At 37.3% G+C, this 21,787-nt stretch overlaps 1 protein-coding gene across 1 annotated transcript in view; it reads left to right on the top strand.

Moving 5' to 3' along the window:
• Positions 1 to 151: 151 nt before the first annotated feature.
• The window catches only part of LOC150076782 (lethal(2) giant larvae protein-like), a 59,705-nt gene continuing 38,069 nt past the window's right edge, over positions 152 to 21,787 (top strand). The window contains exon 1 of the mRNA XM_090386651.1: positions 152 to 320. The gene's annotated coding sequence lies outside the window, so the exon portion shown is untranslated. The remainder of the gene's footprint in view (positions 321 to 21,787) is intronic.

The following is a 21,787-nucleotide window of genomic DNA, read 5'->3' as shown; positions in this document are numbered from 1 at the left end:
GCAGCTAAAGAGCATAAAGAGAGAGATTTGATCGTTATTTTATGTTTCTGTGGCCTATAATTCTAAAAATATTAAAACCATGCTGGCGTATTGATATACATGTGAGGTAAGCTGGGGAGCACGTTAGAGCAAACGATAAGCCGGGAGGGAGTGACCTGTATATAGATGTTTGGCGTGTCTACCAAGTCGAGTTACTTTTAACATTTTGTGAACCGATGGTGTACCAATAATTATTTATACTGTTTACCCTCTGTGTACATTTGTTTCATTTTGGATTAATATATAAATTAAAACGGCGATTTTTTACTACTTAAATTAAGGTAAGTGTGCAATCTTGATATTTTTTTAAAAAAACGAGAAGTAACGATTTAAAACACATGGGTTTGTCCGTTTTGAACAAAAACTTCAGGTGAACTGAAATAATTTGATATCACACGTGATAACTGCTCATCGTTAGTGTTTTAATAAAGTGTGAAAAAAATAGGAAGAGAAAGTAATATTACGGGGTGTAAGAGGGAGAACGTTAGTGAGTTATTATTATTTTTTTCTTTTTTTACCCTGTTAAGCCTAATTTGGATGGTATAGAAAACGTCAGTAACCGGTGTTTGTTGACATTGTCCGTTCATTAAATATCAGGGGACATAGGTTATCAAGAAGCTATCGGAGCAGTGTTTACTTTTAGTATTTACCTTTATTTGGTTAAATGTTATGTTTTTGTTCGGTTTGCTATCTTTTTTTGATGTGGGATTTGCCAGTTTTCTTTAGAAAACACGATCAGCTTCATAACACGTGAGTCAGTGGAGCTTAAAAGTGTGTAAATCAAATTGATCAACAGTATATCTCAGTTGTTTTGATAGCTGTGAATTTGATTTGCCCAAATCTATGTTTGCCCATATGTCAAATAAATCCTGTTTTGCAATTACTTATTTGTTGATGAATTAATAGGATGTGCTATTAAACTACATATTTATAGTTACCAACATGCTGATTAATATCATTTAGTTGTTTATTAATAATCCACATTGTGCATATGCTTGATTACCCGATATCGTATTACATCAAGTACAGTTATTTTCTTTACTTGTGAAATGATTTTCTCGATGTCTGCTAAATTTAAGTGCTAACATTTTAAAAAATAGTTTTTAAAATTGTTTTCAAACAAACAAACAAACAAAACAAACTCGCTATACTGTGAAGGCCCGATGAGTGACTTTGAACTCGATCAGTTAGTTCGAAGAATAATGATAAAGATGTTTTTTTAAATTAATTTTAAAAATCAAATACCTATTATCAGTATTTAGGACAGAATCCAAATAGGAGCTTAATAATAATAGCACACCTTTATCATAGAATAATGTTAAGAAACCAAGGTATTAAAGTTTTCTTGATATATATTAAAAGTTTTGAAAACGTTGATATTTCATGATGCTTGAGTTCGCTTCGTTTCAGATGCCTTTGATTACTGCAAACTTTAGTGTTTGTGATTATAAAACAAATAATTTAACTCCATAAGTTCAGAAAAATTACCTGCCTATTTTTTTGATTCCAAAATTATAAAATAATTAGTGCAGTTTATTATTAGCGAGATATTACAGAGAGAGCGAATTGTACATAGTATTTAGTTCAGGATGGAAACATGATTTCGTCTTTAGAGGTTGACATCATCAGTGACTGTTATTTGAACTTCATAGTGTTAAGGTGGGGCGCGGGCAGGTTTGCTTTCCCGATCTGTTCAGGGTTCTTTCAGCCTCTAGACTCTTCCCCCTTCATCCTTCCCCCATAAATAAAAAATGTATGTGACGCAATAACGAAAGCATATTCTCTTTTTGTGTGCGCGTGTATGCAAGTATACCTGCATCAACGATGGCTATAATTTTTTTTCGAAAGAAAATAAATTATATGAACATTTTCTGAAAGGGGGATGCAAAACGTATTTAATATTATATATCTTCATAGTAATATAAAGTAATAATTTGCATATTAATTTTTATTATTTCTATTTTTCATCCATACAATTGTTAGACTTAAATGTAATTCTTTTAGGAAAGAATTATGTTAATTATATGCTAATACAGGGGTGGCAAACCTTTTTTAAGGTTGCATGCCAAAATTGGCTAAATCTTTTTTTAAAAAAAAAACTACTCTTGTGATCCCAGAACACAAATTTGGCTAAATCATGTGCTAAAATTGGCTAAATATTTTAAAAAACTACCCTCGTGTTTCAGAACACAAAATTATGCATTTTGTATTCTGAAAAAGTTTTGTGTGTAGGACTTGCACATCTCTTTCAGAACAGAAAATGCATAATGCTTTATTATCCTTATTAATCATACCAAATCTTTTACTCCAAGATTCTTGAAATTCTCTGCTACTCCCATCTTCATTTGAAAATTTTTTTGTTTATTTGCTGGTTGAGCTGACATTCCAAACAATCTGTAAAGGGCAAATAGCAATTAAAATATTTATCAGAATTTATGGGAATTAATGAAGAATAATCTCCAATAATATATATTATAAAATGCCACATACAAACCGTAATTGACAATGAAGGAGGCTACACTAAATACTGAATATGGATAATATATCTCACATAACTTTACCAATAACATATGTTTTGAATAAATGTGTGAAATATTACGAATTTTTTTTTCTTCTTAATTTTGTTTCATGATTTTGTCAGTACGTCTCACCACTCGGACTTCAAAAAAATCACTGTATGAAGTTTGAAATTTTTTTGAGATGCTCTGAATTCGTATGCATGCCACTTTGCACACACATGCCATGGATTTGCCACCCCTGTGCTAATAGATGTATAGTAATATACAGTTAGTTATGTTTTCAGTTGATAATTCATGCTGGATAATTCATGCTTCTTTATTTTTCTATATTTAAGCTTTCTCCTCCCCCTTATTTCAAATTAAATAAATAAATTATTATTTACACATGGAAGGCATGATATTTGGTGATGATTCCACTTATAATATCAGTTCACTTATTATAATAATAGTACTATTTGTAATACTATTATAATAGTAATAGTATCCTTTGTATTCACTCAAATAGCAAGCAGATCTGTAGAGAGACTGTTTATAAGTCATCCAGTTTCTGACCAAATTACCAGTTTAGCTTGTTGATACAAAGGAGATCGACCCAACAGTCTGCTATTGTTTGTCTATTCCAGTTAAGGACTATTTCCTAAAAAGATAGTAGCAGGCAGTGCTTCCCAACCCACTTTTTGCAGTGAACTTTTTCGCAGACTTGCATTTTTCACAGAACTTTCAGTGTTTTAAAATAGTTTCACATGCACTTGCTCAAACTGGAGTCCAAAAGGTTTAACTAACAAGGTTTTTTTTTTTTTTTTTTTTTGTGTACAATTGTGTGAATAATTTTGTACAATTTTTTTAAATCCTGAAGTAATTTAACAAGATTAATCAGAATTTGATGTCAGAATGCAATTTTAAACTCCTGGCAATGCCAGTTCCTAATCTAATGCAGTATAGATTGCATCTGATTAGGTTATTTCTTTCTATGGAATGCAGTATATACTGTTGAAAGATTTGGAGTTGGGGATGCTAGCTAAAAGAATGATTGGAAGATATAAACTGAGGTGGCTAGAATCTTAAGGCGTCAACTTTAATCTTTTAAGGTTGTGGTTACATCAAGAGACATGTGTCTTTGAGGAGGTTAGGTGATTGAAAATTCTAACATCCTAGGTTGAATGCTGTTGGGTCTTAACAGGTCTCTCTGTTGGCAGCTCTCTGTTGAGATCCTAGCAGTCATATCAATGATGCTGCCAAGGCAAACTGCATGTAGAAAACTTCAGGAAAAGGAACTATATACGAGATGGTCCATACTTTTGTGTTGTCCTTGGAAGAGCTTGTTTGTGTGCACCAGTGGTTCCGAATCTTTTGTCACTCAAGTTGAAGTTAAGACATATTCATGGCACAACACTAAATAGTAATTGCCATTGAACTTGGTGGAGTTTTTTCCTAACTTTGCAGCACACCAGTTGGGAACTACTGGTGTAGACAACAGCATTTGTTGAGAAATGACCAATCCTCTTTCATGCACTTGATGGGTCAAGATTTAGTCTGCATACTGGTTTTTCAATTTCTCACCTACAAAAAATATGGAACATCCTAACATCAGGAAAAAGAACTACCATTATGTGGTGGTGTTTTCCCTGATTGTCTTTTGAGACATCATGATCAATGTTCATGCTGATGATCACATCACATCTTTGAAGGAAATACCTTGTGTTAAAACTGTTACAGAAATGTGCTATATGTGTCCATATAGAACATACATTCTTTCTTTTTGGGGAATTTTTTATTTAACTCTATGAAGAAATGTTCATTAGTGCCACATAGTGTTTTGCACCGGTCTTACTTGGTGCAGGTGTGTTTGGATATTTATTACTGAATGGCTTTTTGTACTACAAAAATGATTTGAGTGTAAAATAATATTCTTAAATAAATATATTCTGGTTAGGGGGAAAAAATAAATAAAAACAGTTATGCTATACTGTTGCACCTGTCACAGTGAAACTGCCATCTGCAATCTGTTCAAAAATAGGTAGCTCATGTAAACCAAAATTTTAAATATAAAGACATATTGACAGAGGGAGTGTGTGACCAATGGTCATATTCAGCCACTGTCAGTTATTGTTTTGCAAGTGGTTTGTTTGTTATTTGGTTTTTAGGAGCATTAGCAACTAAGGCCATATTGCTCCGGGAATATGCGGTGGTCATTCCCTGACCTTTCCGCATCCTCCGTATTTGGTGGTGATGGGCTCGAACCCCGGCCTAATCAAGAAGCGTATGCTACACACTGCTGCTCCTTCCCACCTGGCTATGGAGGCGCCCTGGGTAGAAGTAACCCCTTTGCCAGCCTAACCTTTTCTCTACTATTACAGATAAACTTGTTTAGGTTTCAGTACTTGTCATCATTCTGTGTCTTTCCCATGCTTTCTTCTGCTCTATTAAACTGGTCAGCTCATTATTTATGGATCTGAACATCCTCCTCATCATGCTATATTTTCTTAATGGTATTTATGCATTCTTCGCCGGCGCCTCCGTAGCCAGGTGGGAAGGAGCAGCAGTGCGTAACACACGCTTCTTGATTAGACCGGGACCGGGGTTCGAGCCCGTCACCACCAAATACGGAGGATGCGGAAAGGTCAAGGAATGTCCACCGCAACGGAGCAATATGGCCTTAGTTGCTAATGCTCCTAAAAAAAAAAAAAAAACAAACCAAAGCATTCTTCGCTTCTAACAAGTTATTCTTGATAAAGCAAGTATGAATGTCTTATTGTGCACAATTTAAGGGTATGCCATAGTTTTAATATATTTGTGTTCTCTTGATAGAGACCACGTGGCATCTTAAGCTCTCATAATCTCCATTCCTGAAATTAAAACTCATTCCTTTATTTTTAACAACTGCTAGCTCTCTCCTCATCATCCAGTTTGGAACTGTGTGATTGGTTCCTGTATTGTCAGCCATATGGTGTTACATGGTTCTTGGATGAAGATCAGAATAATTTTGTCCCTAGTACTTTCTCTAAGATGCTGATACAAATAATAATGTAGATCACTTAATTTTGTTCCCTGTGGCAAGTTTCCCTCCCACTTTCTCCAATCAATTAGGAGGAAAATTTAAATTGCACACAATAAGACATTCATACTTGCTTGCCCATTCCATTTGCTTATACAGGGTCTCATGACCTTTTGATCTGTAGATTATTTCCATTCTCATTATACCCTTGTTTCCAATTAACTTGCGTCTTCTCAACCTCCAACCCATGCACAGTACCAAGTACTATAGGTTCTAATACCTCTCGTGTTTGGGGTTTACATAAAACAAAAAAACATTCTATATCAGCATGCATAACTTTTCAATCTGCAAAAGCTTTGTTACACTCAGGCTTCTTTTTATAAGAAGCATAATGTTGCCACTCCTATCTTCCCAATTCTTCCTAAATACATGGCGCCTCCGTAGCCAGGTGGGCAGGAGCAGCAGTGCATAGCACATGCTTCTTGATTAGACCAGGGTTCGAGCCTGTGACCATCAAATGTGGAGGATGCAGAAAGGTCAATATGGCCTTAGTTGCTAATGCTCCTAAAAACCAAATAACAACAACAACAACAACCTAAATACATCACATATACCATAGTGAATCTTGTCGCCTCCTACTTCTGTGTGACACCACATTATGTCAGTGTTAGTTCTCCTAACCAGGGGCTTGAATCTTCTAATTTTATTGATAACATTACTATATATATGATTAAGGCTTGGTGTTCTTGCATAGTTCAGTACCCCATCACACTCCTCAGAGTTATTTAAACTTGTTTACCTAGCAGTAGCATCCCTATCCTTTGAAATGTTACTACTCTCAGGACATCTTGCCAGTATCAGCTTTTGTGGTCATAAACAAGAACTCTTGATGTGTGTGGAAGTGTTACTTTGCCCTATATCATCATCAGATAAACACATATCTGTATTAATTGCCATAGTACCTCATATTCAGTACCCCAAACTCTTAAGGTATCCTCAGTAATTTTGGCAAAAATGACTTTTGTTCAAAATCTGTGCTGTCTCTACAAAAGTTTTCTTCCATCTATAGATATGAGTTGTGCTAATAAAAATCCCCCTTGCTCTCGAAAGCCTTGCAGAGTCAAAGTCTTGAGTTGAACCACAACATTTTCTGCATATAGTCTCTCTTATTCTTGGGGGAGAAATTGTTCTGATCTGATTTCGGGTATTTTTTTCAGCATAGTCCTATATTTATCTAACAAATCATCAGTTACTTCATATATGCTTAATATCATTATTCCCACATGAATAATAATGCCCTCTTTATCCTCCCCCAAAAATCTGACAGTCTGTTCGGTGACATCGATAATTTTTGCTCCTTGCAGGCACCCTGGTTCTAGTCTGCCTATCCTTATTAACAAAAAATGTTACTCATTTTCCTGACAATGGAGTCTGCTAATAAAAGTAAATTCTCTTGAACCAGAGCAGGTATACACCTGATTCTTCTCTTCTCTTCTTGGGGGAGGAGTGGCTGAATCAGGAATGCATCACACTTTGCAAGTTACTAGATACTTGAGTTCTGATGGTTCCCATTTTTATTATTCTTTGTGGGCAAGCACCTGTTTCTTCAGTGACTCAAATTCTAGAAATGCACCAAGTTTTAATTTGAGATCAGTATGCTCCTTACATCAGGAACAAAGAAGAGAATCATTGGTTAAGCTATGATTTACAAATATGTGTAAATTTTTTTTGTAATAAATATTTATTAGCTAGATTGACCTTTAAATACATGACACACGCTATGCTCGCAGTGAACCTGCCTCATATGGGAATTGCCTATGGCCACTTCTGAGTCATGATATACTCGAGTGAAGCGTTCAGTGTGGATCTTGTAAGAATTAAATTTGCAAAATACTACAGAATTAACTTTATAAAATATTACATTAATTAAATTTAAAATATATATTATAATAATTTAGTAAATTCCAGAAATTAATAAATTAGTGAGCTTCAGAATTTAGAATTCATTAAACCTAAAGGAATGTAACTTATTAGAATTGCCTTTACAAAAGGCAAGAATTAAATTTAAATATAGCTTAGAAAGTAAACTCAAATTAAATTTAATTAATATATTAATTTAATTTCATTTAAGAGATTAAGCAGAATCAGTAATTAGTATACTGAAAGATCTGAACCCCTAATTCTTTAATCCATCCATCTATAGAAGAAGGAGAGAAATGTTTTCTCTCCGTGACTGCCAGCTGCCACTCATTTTTTGTTGAAGGTGTTGTTGGAATAAATTACCATATATTCTTGTAGATCTTTGGACATGTATGTGATTGAGCATATGTGGGATGCATTAAGAATGCGTATTGGATTATATTCTTAATGCATTTGACCTACCATAACTTCTGTGTGCTAAGATCTTCTCTTGTACAATAACAGAATTTATTATTAAGCTATTTTTGTCTGTTTTGTTTACAGCATGTGCACAATGTGAGAATTATTTAGCTGTTGGGATGATCATATATATATATGATCCAGCCTAATATATATATAGGCTGGCTGTTCACTAAAAAATATATATACCCGTATATCAAAGCACCAAAACTCTATAATTGCCAATACCAGCCCCCTTTGGCCAAACCTAGTAAAGAAAAATCATAAGTAAAATAAGGTAATAATAATAATAATAACACAATATGTTAATTATGGGTAGAAGGATACATTGAAAGGGAAGTATTGCTTAAGATATTTATTAATTGCTCCTATTTTTTATATATATATATATATATATATATATACATAGAGAGAGAGAGAGAGAGAGAGAGAGAGAGAGAGAGAGAGAGAGAGAGAGAGAGAGACTGAAATGCCAGGACTGCCTCTACATTTCTATGTAGTTGTGATCTCATGATTATGAATCATGAAAGTTGCATATTTTTCTTCAGCCTCAGTTATGTTTGTCTCATAATAATGTTATTTAACAAAAGATTTCATTAAGCATATTTTTCTCCACACCTCAGATTATAGCTTAACTTCTAGACATGAATATATATACTTACATATAATAAAAATATAGAAAACATATGTGGAATCCTTGAGACCCTTTGTGGAACCCCTGTGTTCTACAGAACACAGATTGGAAAATCCTATATTAGGAAGAGCTGTAGGTTTATTGCCATAAAACAATAAAAAATCGTATTGCCTGATTGTTTCTTATAAGAACCCCTGATTTGTTAATCACTGTGGCAACTATGTTTATTAGGTTTATTAGTATGGTAATACTAATAAACCTAGGAAGCCTTATGCTTTTTGGGAAGGAGCAGCAGTGCGTAGCACAAGCTTCTTGATTAGACCGGGGTTCGAGCCCGTCACCACCAAATACGGAGGATGCGGAAAGGTTATTCAGGGAATGACCACCGCATATCCTGGAGCAATATGGCCTTAGTTGCTAATGCTCCTAAAAAACCAAATAACAATAACAACCTTATGCTTTTGCTGAACCAGCTGAAAAAATAAAATTGCAATAAAATAAGCCAGTCAGTTGACCTTTGAATTTCCGCAAGCTGTGAGCCTGAACATTTAGGTAACTTATTTCATAATTGACAACTTGCTGGCTAAAATAGAGCTGCCTGTAATCCAGTCTAAATCTCTACCTTCACAGTTTGAATTTATGTTACCTAGTTCGATATCATTTATAACTGTGAACATTTAACTCTCATTCATTTTGCCCTTTCCCCTCTCAGATTCCTCTAAATTGCTTAGTTAAAGTTCTGCAGCCTACATATTCAAGGTCAGATTCCTCTAAATTGCTTAGTTAAAGTTCTGCAGCCTACATATTCAAGGTCTTTCTTTGCACGAGCACCATTTTGCTGATCTCACCAGCAAAAGGGTGAACACAAGCATTACCTGTGTTTTGACCATTTCAAGAATCTGTGGTCTCTTTACTGTCACAAGTGTGGTCTTTCAGTTGCTTTACATAGTGGGATTATGACATCTCTGTCTCTACAAACATATTCAATAAATCATGTCATAAAACATTCAATAAATCATGGATCCTCCTTGGTGCCTATTTACACTGCATAAACAATTTTTTTGTCCACCCATGTCATAACCTCCAAATCCTTTTCTTCTACTGTCTTTGATTTAGCTTTACAAAGTGTATAAGTTATTTTGAGTTGATTTTTCAAATATAAGACTTTGCATTTTGTTGCATTAAAACATAGTTACAATTTTTGTGACCATCACTGAAGCCTGTCAGAGTTGTCTTGAAGGAGTGTTTCGTGGTACTGTTGATGTTATTTAAGAAATTGATGTAATTTGTTGATGTTATTTAAGAAAAACAAAAACAGTGGTGATCCTTGAGGAACTCTGCTTTTAATGTTAGTCCAATCTGAAGAGTAACTAATAATCACAACCCTCTGCCTCCTGCTATGCTGCAACAGCCTTGTGATCCAAGGATCTACCCCATGATTCTAATATATTCAGATATATAGAGTAACCATGTGTGGGACTGCATTAAATGCTTTGTTAAAATGCAAATAAAAAATGAAATTATTTCCTTCAGCCATAAGTGACCATCAGAATAGCAATCAGATTAGTTAAATACAATCTTCCCCTTCACAAAATGCTGAACAGCATTTCTATTGCATACTTGATTATCACCTCCATGATTTTTTCTCTGCCACTGAAATCACACTGATGGTTTTTAGTTTCTCACTTCACTTGTAGAACTATCGCTTATTGGAGGCTTGAAGTGGCGAAACCCATGTTTAGTCTCTAGAGCAAAGTTTCCGGCATCCCCCTCCCCCCATACTTCTCCTTCAACCCATGCACGGTACTAAGTACTATAGGTTTTGATACCTTTTGTGTTTGGGGGTTTCATAAAAAAAAAAAAAAAAAAAAATCTCTATAGATTGGCAATACATTCGCTAATCCAGAGGAGTCTATCCCAAGCACAGTGATACCTTTATAATTTATCTTAATGGTTCAGTGAGTCTTGATGCCTCCTCAAAATTATTTATATATGCCATCAACCCTGAATTGTTAGGGGCTTACTTGTTTTTAGGCTCAAATTTTTACTAAAAGACAGTCTTTGTAATTGCAAATATTGTCTTTTAGTAAATATTTTTAAAGAAGAGATACTTCGGAACTAACTTCCTTTTCTGCGTGAATTGGAAATATGATTTTTAGTATTCAAGTTCTTTGCTGATTCTTTTGTAAAAATTCTTAGGCCAATGTTAACTTTAATTTTGTCCTTATTGTATAGTTGCCTTATGGGAAGCATTCTTAGAGTAGTTGTGTTATCCAGTTCTTGGGACATCAGTATGGTGAGGCTTGATTATCAATTGGGAATATTGTCTAGTTGGCCCATCTTAGCGAAAGATGAGTGGAACTGTTAATAGGAGACAGGGCAGTCATAAATGACCACTGCTCTTTATGGACTAACGTTTGAGTGGGTTACCATAGGGTTCATTGTTAATGATATCGATGAAGAATTTCAAGTTTAATGTCTTACGTTTTCGGGTGATACTAAGGAGGTATGTTGATTAATGACATTAACCTTGGTCCATTAACCTCAAGGACCATAATGACATTATGGTCCTTGAGGTTGTCACAGACATTCTCTCAGATATGCCAGACAAGCTGTACTTGCTACCTGGGAGTCTAAAATGTTGATGGAACTGATATTCGGGTGACACTCAAGTCAAGTGGACCCAATTTCGGCGAAGTCCGGATGGTCTGTGACAGCCAAATCCTCTGCTTGCACCTTCACGATGGTGGGACTGTTAGTAATCCTGGGTATAACCCCCATGCACAAGTACATGGTGGGTGACCACCCAGGTGTGAACCAACGTAAGCAGGGGTCGAGGTGTGGCGCCCACACCACATGGAGGAACGCAGCCCCTCTATGTTACCAGGCAGTATTAGGTGGAAGATGACTCTCATCAACCGGTGAAATACCACCACTTTGCTTATTGGAGGCTTGAAGTGGTGGAACCCATGTTTAGTCTCTAGAGCTAAGTTCCAGTCAACCCTTCCCTATCTCTTCCATCATGCAGTATGATTGATGACTTTTGAGGTTATGATGAATGTCGTGGCGAGATCCAATATTCCTTACATTTAGAGGTTCCAGCTCTAAAACAGTTTTCGCAGGCCGGCCGCTAGTTAGTACACCGGACCGGACCTATTGGTAACTCTCTAGGAGGCTTCCGGATCAGCTAGTGTATAATCTTGCTACCTCTACTCTGCCAGATAGTGACTGGAGGGAGTCAGAGTAGTGTGTATGCGGAGAGCATTGTCGAGGCCACGTTATGTCAAGGATCTGGGTATATTCTTACCACATGTACGCCATATCCAAAAATTTCATTACTTCATACAGCATGTCCCACCCACTTTTTCTTACTATTGAATACACCATAAATTGTCAAACTAAAAGAGCAAGCTTATCTGCGAAAAGATCTAAACCTCCCAAGGACTTTCTAATTCATTTCACAAATATACGTGGTCTCAATTCTAATCTCAACGATGTCCATTTCCACTTGCAGTCTGCCAAACCTCGTGTACTTTTTCTGACAGAATCTCAGTTATCGGTTGATTCAACTACTGCTCATCTCAGATGCCCAAATTATTCGCTGTATGATTCCTTTCGCCTCAAAGGTGGTACTTGTGCATATGTCCGTTCTGATATTCCCTGTCAGAGACTTGGCAATTTGGAATCTCCTCTCTTTGATCTTCTCTGGCTTAAAATCTCTCTACCTCATTGTGTCAAATTCATCTGTTGTCTCTACCATTCTCCCAACTCGACTAATCACTTGGAGCTCTTTGACTTCCTCTCGTTGCAACTTGACTTTCTCTAGTCCAACTCTCCTAACAGTGAGGTAATTTTCCTTGGTGATTTTAATGTTCACAACCCCAGCTGGCTTCCGTTTTCTAGTCACACCGACCCAGCAGGTCGAGATGCTGAAGCTTTTGCAATTACTAATGACCTAGCACAGATTGTTCATTTACCTACAAGAATACTGGACAATCCTAATCATACAGCCATTGATCTTTTTCTCACAAACAACCCTTCTAAGTACACGGTCGAAGTGAGAGCTCCTTTAGGCACTTCAGATCACAACTTGGTGATTGTCTCTTCTCCAATGGAACCTTTATCTCATGGCTATTCCCAACCTCGTGTTTGGCATTACATGAATGCAAAATGGGATGACCTGCGAGACTTCTTTTCCTTGGTCGGATTACTGTTTCAAAAGTTCTGATGTCAACGTTTGCTCAGATCGTGTCAGTGAAATTATTCTTGCAGGAATGGAATCCTTTATCCCACACTCCACTTTAAAATCTCGTCCTTTATCTAAACCTTGGTTTTCCAATACATGTGCTAAGGCTGTCCAAGAGAAGAATGTTGCATATCGTAATTGGCTTGTTTCTAATTCTTCAGTTTCATTTTCTGCCTACACCAAAGCTCGCAACAATTGTAAAGCAGTTATTAATCAGTCCAAACTAGAGTTTGAACAGGCTAAGAGTAGAAAACTTGCTTCTTGCCCTAATGGTAGCCAAGCATTCTGGTCTCTTGCCAAAGCTATTGGCTGCAACTTTTGCCCATCTCTGCTCCCACCTCTGTCCAAACCAGATGGTTCTGTTGTCACTTCAGCCAAGGATAAAGCTGACCTGCTAGCATCCCATTTTCCTTCCAGCTCATGTATTAATGATCTTGGTAAAACACCTCCCACCATTCCCAACACACTCCATTCAATGCCTCCTGTGGTCTTCCGTCAAAAGGATATCAGAAGGATTTTGATGAATCTTGATGCTAAGAAAGCTCCAGGTCCTGATGGTATTTCTCCACTTGTTCTCAAAACCTGTGCTCCTGAACTTACTCCTATTCTTTGCCACCTATTTTCACTTTCTTATTCCAAAGGTGTTTTTCCTTCTGCTTGGAAGTTTGCTCATATCCAGCCAGTTCCTAAAAAGGGTGACAAATCCCTCCCATCCAATTATCGTCCCATTGCAATTACTTCTACTCTTTCTAAAGTAATGGAGAAATCAATTAACCGCCAACTCTTAAACTACCTAGAAACCTTCCGTCTGATCAACGATCACCAGTATGGATTCCGTCAGTGTCGATCCACTGGTGATATTCTGGCTTATGTTACCCATTTATGGACTAATTCAATGGAAAGGTTTGGTGAAACACAAGTAGTTGCTCTTGACATCTCAAAGACTTTTGATCGTGTTTGGCATAAAGGTCTTCTAAACAAGCTTCCATCTTATGGTTTGCCAACTGTTTTTAGTAATTGGTTATCCAGTTTTCTCTCTGATTGCTCACTGAGGGTGATGGTTGACGGCTCTCTGTCTTCTAACTTCTCCACTAATGCTGGTATCCCCCAAGGTTCAGTTCTTTCCCCCACTCTTTTCGTCTTGTATATCAATGACCTTCTTCCGTTGACTGGAAATCCTATCCATAGTTTTGCCGATGATAGCACATTGCATTCCACTTTCCATTTTGAGAAACCTTGTCCTGCTCAATCAGCTTCAACTTCTCGAAAATCTGCTACCAATTCCTTAAATGCCGATCTTCAGGTAATTCTCCAGTGGGGCAAAGACAACTTAGTTGATTTCAACCCTTCTAAAACTCAGTCTTGTCTTATATCTTGCAAAAAGGATTCTTCTGCTCCTATGCTTATCTTCTTGATTCCATTCAGATAAGCATTCCTATGCTTATCTGAATGGAATCAAGAAGCCTCTCTCAGGCTTCTTGATTCCATTCAGAAGAGGGCAGTTAGGTTAATTAATGATTCATCTCTAACAGAGTCTCTCCACTCGCTGTCTCATAGACGCACTGTTTCTGCTGCATGCCTCTTCTACAGATACTTCCATGGGCACTGTTCTTCTGAATTAGCTTCTATAATTCCCGCTCTCTCTTTCAAAACAGTCCGAACACGTGCCGCCACCAGCCAACATCCATTTACTGTCCAACTTCAAACCCACAGAACCAACTTTTCATCTTCCTCATTTATTCATTCAACTGCTGTTTTCTGGAACAACCTTCCTTCATACGTATTTCCTGAAAATTACAATCTGCAGAAGTTCAAGTCCAATGTCATCAAATATCTTCTTTCGTCTTCTCAATCTCCAACCCAAGCACGGTACTAAGTACTATAGGTTCTGATACCTCTCGTGTTTGGGGTTCACATAAAAAAAAAAAAAAAAAAACCAGGGTATGTTACTTCAACAAGATCCAGATAAACTAATAATTGCAAGGTACTGCATTTGAGTATCAAATAACATACCATTCCAATTAGCACCAAACTTAAGGTAGTAGATGATGAAAAAAACCTGTGTAATTTATATTTGAGTTGCTAAGACAGTTCATGGAATTCTGTAAATGATATAGTGGGTACTTTTCAAGTAGAGTGGTGATTATCCCACTGTAAAAAGCAGAATTAGGCCATATTTCTAATTCTGCATAGGATGCTGATGGCATGTTTACCCTTTCTTAGTCAACACTCAAGGTGTTGACTAAGAAAGGGTAAATATATTTAAATTTGAAGAATAGATGTGTGGAAGTATGCTTTCAGCCAGAGAGTAATTGATTGTTGAATTAAATATACACCAGCACTGCAGAAACAGGAATAAACCTAAAGAATTGAACTGATGGACAAATCAGGTTCGTGACTTCTTTTTGCTGTACAAATGTATAACCCTTGATCCCCTTGCATCATCATCATAAGAATATACATTTAATCTGAAATAGAAAATTCTTACAGTCCATAGTGCCAGTTTTGAAATTGTTTGACAGTGTATGAAGTAGTAACTCATGTTGATCTTTACCAGAACTCAAATTAATAATTATACCAGCCAGAATGCTAGTATTTGGCAACAAAGCAAGATTACAGTAAAATTTTTTTTTTTTTTTTTGTCAAAAGTTGATTAACATGTAAACATATGATAGTTGTAACTAGTCTTGACATTGATGTTGCAATTGGCTACAAATGTTTTGGAACTTAACTGTGAAATGACTTAAGATTTTTGAAACTTTTTTTGGGGGGGGGATGTTTACGACAACGGTGTGCTTTGCACTTAAAGAAAAAAAAGTAAACTTGCTGTGTTATGTATTTGTAATGTTGGGTTTTTAACAGTTTTATTAATTAGTGTAAGGAAGCCACAGGCATTTGTTGCACTGGCCAAATATATAAATAAAATAATAAAAAGAAAAACAATATGGGTTTCTCTATATAACTAATCCAGCTGACCTTTGAATATTTTCCAAGCTGCCAGCCTTAACCACCCACTGAGGTAACTTATTCCAGCAATTAACAACTCTTTGGATAAAAGAAAAATTCCAACAAACTGGTCTAAAACTCTTGCTCAGTAATTTGAACTTATGGCTCTAATTCTGGAATCATTTATAACAGCAAAAATTTTGCCTTCATTCCTATGTCAGAGTCCTAGACCTTAGTCAAATCCTCTAAGGTGCCTAGTTTCCAAGCTCACACATTTGAAGACTTATCTCAGCTAAGGTAAAGAAAGGCAACATGAGAACCATGGTAACCTTGCTGGGAAAACTCGTTTCTCCCTGCATTCTCGGTAAACAGATGATGCGTGTTATTGGTAGTGGCAGTAGTCGATAACAATGTATTGATTAGTTTTTTCTCATTATTAAATAGATTATTGGCATTAATGAGTGTAATGCCTTTTGCAGCTGAAATTTTCTTACAGGTACTACACTCTTCAGATTGCCTCAGTCTTAGGGTGTTTATCCTCCCTTCCCACTGTTTTAAAATAAGGAAATGACTTCTGCAAATGGTGCACATTATCAGTAGTTGCAGTAGGTCGTTTTCCTATTTTAAAACAGCGGGAAGGGGGGATAAACACCCTAAGACTGAGGCAGTCTGGAGGGTGTACCCCGTAAGTAAATTTCAGCCATGAAGGCATTACACTCATGAACTCCAATAATCTGCTTTTAATAATGAGAAAAAACTAATCGACTTCTACTGCCACTACTGATACTATGCACCATCTGTTTACCGAGAATGCAGAGAGAAACTGCGGTAGCGAAAAATAAGTTTGCCGAAGTTTCCTGCGGTTCTTGTGTTGAATTTCTTTACCTTTGCCCTTTTCTCATATGGGTGCCCTTTTGCAGATCTCACTAAGTGGGTTGCCTGCATTTTGTAATAGGATACAATATTCTTAGTACAGTCTTTAAATTGCCTTGTACAGTGGAATTCCCTATCTCTACAAGTAAATGTTTAATAAATTATCCATAGGACACCATGGATTTTATTTTGCTGCCTATTATTAAAGCAATTATCAAAAGTGAACTGACTACCATCTGATGTTTCCAGATAATAGAATTCTCAGATGATAGAAACCCACCCACTGTTTTTTGTGGAGCTTTGGGATTTGTTATTACTCCACTGTATTTATGATTACCTAACCACCATAAAGAAATTCATTTCTGTGAAGGGTTGTTTCTCTGTTGGCTTCTGTGATGACATTGGCATAACCAAAAATTCTGTGGTAAGATTATGCAGCTCTTGCTGTCATCTCACAGATGTACACTGGTGTTCAAAGAAAATGCATCACCTAGAAATTTCACATTTCTAACCCTTTTTTGCGATGGTATGTTTTGACTAGCATCAAAAATAGAATATAAACAAAAGATATTTATTAATAGTTAAGGCAAAGCTAAGTAATATTTGACAGGTGCTCTCAAAATATTCCAAAATGAGCATTTGTAACCTTTATGCAACAGTTTTGGTAAACACGACAATTATGTCTGAAATGTTATCAGAAGCCCTCAATTTGCTTCAGTTTATCGTTTTAAATGGAAAACAAAATGAAAAGTTCACCAGGTGCAAACTGATATTAGTTGAACGCTTTTGGCCCTGATGACAGCAGCAGCAGCACACCATCAAGGCATTGACAAGATCAATTTCTGAAGATAATCAACTGATAGTTCATGGTTCCAAACATGAATTATGGCTTCCTGAAGTTCACAAAGGGTCTGTTTCTTTCTGGCAACTGCAGATTCCACATGATGCCAACAGTTCTCTATAGGATTTAGGTCCGGGCTGTTTCCTGGCCAGCTAAGAGTTGTAATGGACCATTCTTTCAACCATTTTTTTCACCTGTAACAAGTGTAAGCATATTACTGTCGAACCTCTAATGCAGAAATGAAGCTAAAGTAACTACAGAAGTGCCTACTTACACTTTTTGCCTGATGACAAGGAGTAGAGTCGTCCTGAAAGGTGCAGTTACTTGGTAGGTTGAAATGTTCTCTAATGGTTGGTAGCAATTTGCCTTCCAGTATAGCCAGGTATCCATTGGCATTTACGGAACTTTTTATAAACTGCACATGATCTATACGAAATGCCCCCCATATCATTTGGCTGGTAGGGAATTTCATTGTAGACGCCATACAGTCTGGATGGTATTCTTCACCCGATTAGACCAGGGTTCGAGCCCGTCACCACCAAATACGGAGGATGTGGAAAGGTCAGGGAATGACCAATGCATATCCCGGAGCAATATGGCCTTAGTTGCTAATGCTCCTAAAAACCAAATAGCAATAACAAAGTATTCTTCACCATGTCTATGGCGAATCATTTGCCTCCCATCAGAGTCATGCAGGTTGAATTTCTTCTCATCTGAGAAAATAACTGACTTCCACTGCTCGGGGGTCCATTTGACATGCTCCTTACACCAAATTAATTGGGCCTTTTTCATTATTTGTGTGAGGAGGAGCTTCTTCTTAGGATGATGGGCTACAAGTTCATTTTTGAAGAGGCATCTTTTAACTGTTACTGCACTTGCTACCACTCCTGTATGTTCTTCCCATTCTCTTTTCAGTTCAGACGAAGAAGCTTCATGGTTTTTAAGGTATAAGCGTTTCAAAACACGGTTCTGTTTTGGCATATAGACTCGTTTGCATCTGGTTCCTTTTTTCTTATCAGCAGAACCAGTATTCTTGAGTTTGGAAAGAAACCTCCTCGCTGTCGACTGATTACAAGACACTCTATAAGCAGTATGATGGGAAGAACGTCCTCATGTAAAGCTACAATAGCACTCTTTCTTCTTGGCATCAATTGCACGTCACTTGCCATCCTGACACTAACAAGGAATGACTGCAACTCTTGCAGAGCGTGCTTACATAGCTGAAAGTAACAGCTGATGCAATATTACGTAATCACCTATGTGTGTGTCGATCTTATATGATGCAATCTTTAAGAAATATTGCCATATACTTACGTTATATTCTGACGACAGTTACAATTTTAAGGGATGATGCACTTTCTTTGATACATTTAACAGATGTATCATATACATTTGTTAAATGCCAAAAAAAAAAGTCATAATACACAGTACAGTAAAATTCCATTGCAGTAAATACTATATTTAACAAAAATTTTGATATAAAAAAAATTACTGTTTTGCAAGCTTAATTTTAATGAAATAGTTTTCACAAAACATTAAGTACAGAGAATTATTTTTAAAGTGCACTGATGCCTAAAATGTATTGGCGTACAATGAAAAAAAAAATTTATATATATATACAGTATATATATTTACCCAGTGTAGGCTATATTGGAAATGCGGTTATGAAATCATGTGTTTGGAGGGGTGGGAATTGGAAGTTTTAAAAGTTACAAGCAGAATTCATTATCAGAATTCACACTCTTTACTCATTTTCCACCTTTCCTTTGCTGCCTCCTTTAATATAACTGGATAGATCCCATCCACCCCGGGTGCCTTTTTTATGTTTATCTTCAACAATTTCTCCTCCACTTTCCTCTCAGTTATTACAAAATCATCCAGCTCACTGCCATAGTTTAACTCACCTCTGGCATTCCCCTCCCTGAATAACTCCTTATGGGTGAATGTAGATGCAAAATACTCATTTAGTTTGTTAGCCACCTGAGCAGGATCATTAACAGTTGAACCATCAATGTCCAGTGGACCAATCTGATTCATCCCTTTCCTTCTAGAGTTTACATAGGTAAAAAACTCTTTGTTGTTTTTCTTTGCATCCTTTGCCAAGGATTTCTCATAATCTGCCTTTGCCTGCTTAATCTCCTTTGTGATTGGTTACAGACCAGCTTATATCTATCATAGGCTTCCGTGTCACCCATTAATTTATATGTATCCCATGCATTTTTCTTCTCTGCCACATGTCTCATTAGTTCATCTGACATCCATTTAGGCCTAAACCTTGAACAATATTTCTTAGTTGGTATGTAAAGCCTAGTAGCTTCCAAGATAATTTCTTTGAATGTGTCCCATTTTGAATTTGCTGTTGGTAACATCATCAGTTGGTCCCACTGTATAGAATTTAAATACTGTCTCAGACCACCGTAGTCACCTTTACGAAAGCAAAAACCCTTCCCTTTACCCCTGATGGTAGTTACCTCTTTGAGTAAATCCCACTTCAGCACACTGTGATCATTGCCACCCAGTGGTTCCTTTATCTGCAGATTCTTAATGCATGAAGAATCACTACTGATAATCAGATCAAGAGTATTACCTTATACCCATGCCAAGCATGTGCGGGGTTACCCACTTGCATACAAAATAATCCAAGCAGATAATGAAACTTCCTGGGCAGCAATTGTAGTCAGGAACCCAGAACTCACCACAACCAAAATATCAAGTCTCTGCACATCCTGGGCAGTGTGCTTGCATAGGTCCCCTTGGAACCTTTTTATATGGTTTCTATATGTACCAGACCTGGAGAGGATATTCTACCAACAATAAACTATCTGAAAAACATAGCAGCCCTTTTTCCCAATGAGAAATTATCATGGGGGGGGGCTGGGCAGATGTAAACTGCCGCTCTCCTGTTTGGTTTGTGGGGTCTGATTATCATAGTAGCACCTGCAATGGGCAGCGATTGGAAGTTTATCTACAATTCGCAGCTTACCATATTAAATAGGCCACACAATTTGCCAAGACTCTCATCCACTCCCTGGGAATCAAATATTGATGTCACTCTGGCTAGCAGACATGGCTGGCTACATCTCTGACTGGTGTATCCATGAGGCCTGGACCACCAGGCCATAACCTTCCAAATGTCTAGAATCCAACAGCAACCATTGAATCCCAAACTCACACTGAACAGATTTAAAATAGAAAATGCTAACTGGGACAACTTCATAGTAGCTCTGGACATCTCTGCTATGCAACTCCTGGCAGGGGTTGTGTATTACACAACGTTTGTGTAATACACAACCTTCGTTTAAAGGTTGTGTATTACAAGCGTTTTTAACCACAACCTTTAAACGAAAAAATCCGCTCCCCAGCACTGTTCCCTGGTGGTCCCCAGAGCTGCAGACCCTATGCAGAGAGGTAAATAGTAAAAGGAAAGCTTTACAAAGAGCAAGGAGATCATGGCCGCAGCCAGAGGTGGGGGTCTTGAGACAACAATATAGAATAGCCAGAAACGCCTATATGGCTCTAATCCACCAAAGGAAAAGGGCATCTGGTGGCATCGACTGGGAATGCCGACCCTTCGGGGGGGGGGGGTTGTATATAAAATTACCACCAATAAACTCCCCAGGGGAAAGGTTCTGACAACCACTATCACACCACAAGGCACAATAACCACTACCTGGGAACAGTCAATACATAAAATATATTGAATACCATTTTCCAGCCACCAATCTCTGACCTTACACTAATACAAGCCCAACTTTGTGCCTCCAATGAGTGCTACACCACACAGGAAACCGAAAAGCCCTTCACCCTGAATGAACTTCATCAAGGAGTATTGAAACTCAAGGACAGGAAATGCCCAGGTCCTGACCTTCTGGAGCCCGAGATTGTCAGAAGAGTAGCAGACTACAAGCCATACTTACTGCTGAATCTTTTCAACCACTGTCTGGCAAAAGGATCCTTTCCACTTGATTGGAAGATCTTAGACTTCTCCTCAAGAATCCGAATAAACTGCCACAACAGCCAACATCATACAGACCAAACGCCCTCCTAACTGTTCTCAGCAAACTCTTTGAGAGGCTCATCTTCAGAATTCACAGGTATTATGCAAACACAAACCTACAGGCCGACAACCAGTATGGATTCTGTCAGGGGCGCTCGACAGTAGATGCACTAAATAACCTGATAACATTTGCTCAATCCACACCTGAAAAATACTTCCTTGTAATTGCAGTCTACTTTGCTGGGGCTTTCGACTCACTTTGGTGGCCGAGCATCCTTGGCAGGCTCAAGCAAACACAGATTCCTCAAAATCTGTACT

Source organism: Mastigoproctus giganteus, chromosome 12, assembly GCF_048544385.1.
Source record: "Mastigoproctus giganteus isolate SK-2022 chromosome 12, ASM4854438v1, whole genome shotgun sequence".
NCBI lineage: Eukaryota > Metazoa > Arthropoda > Arachnida > Uropygi > Thelyphonidae > Mastigoproctus > Mastigoproctus giganteus.
This window is presented reverse-complemented; position numbering and strand designations above follow the sequence as displayed.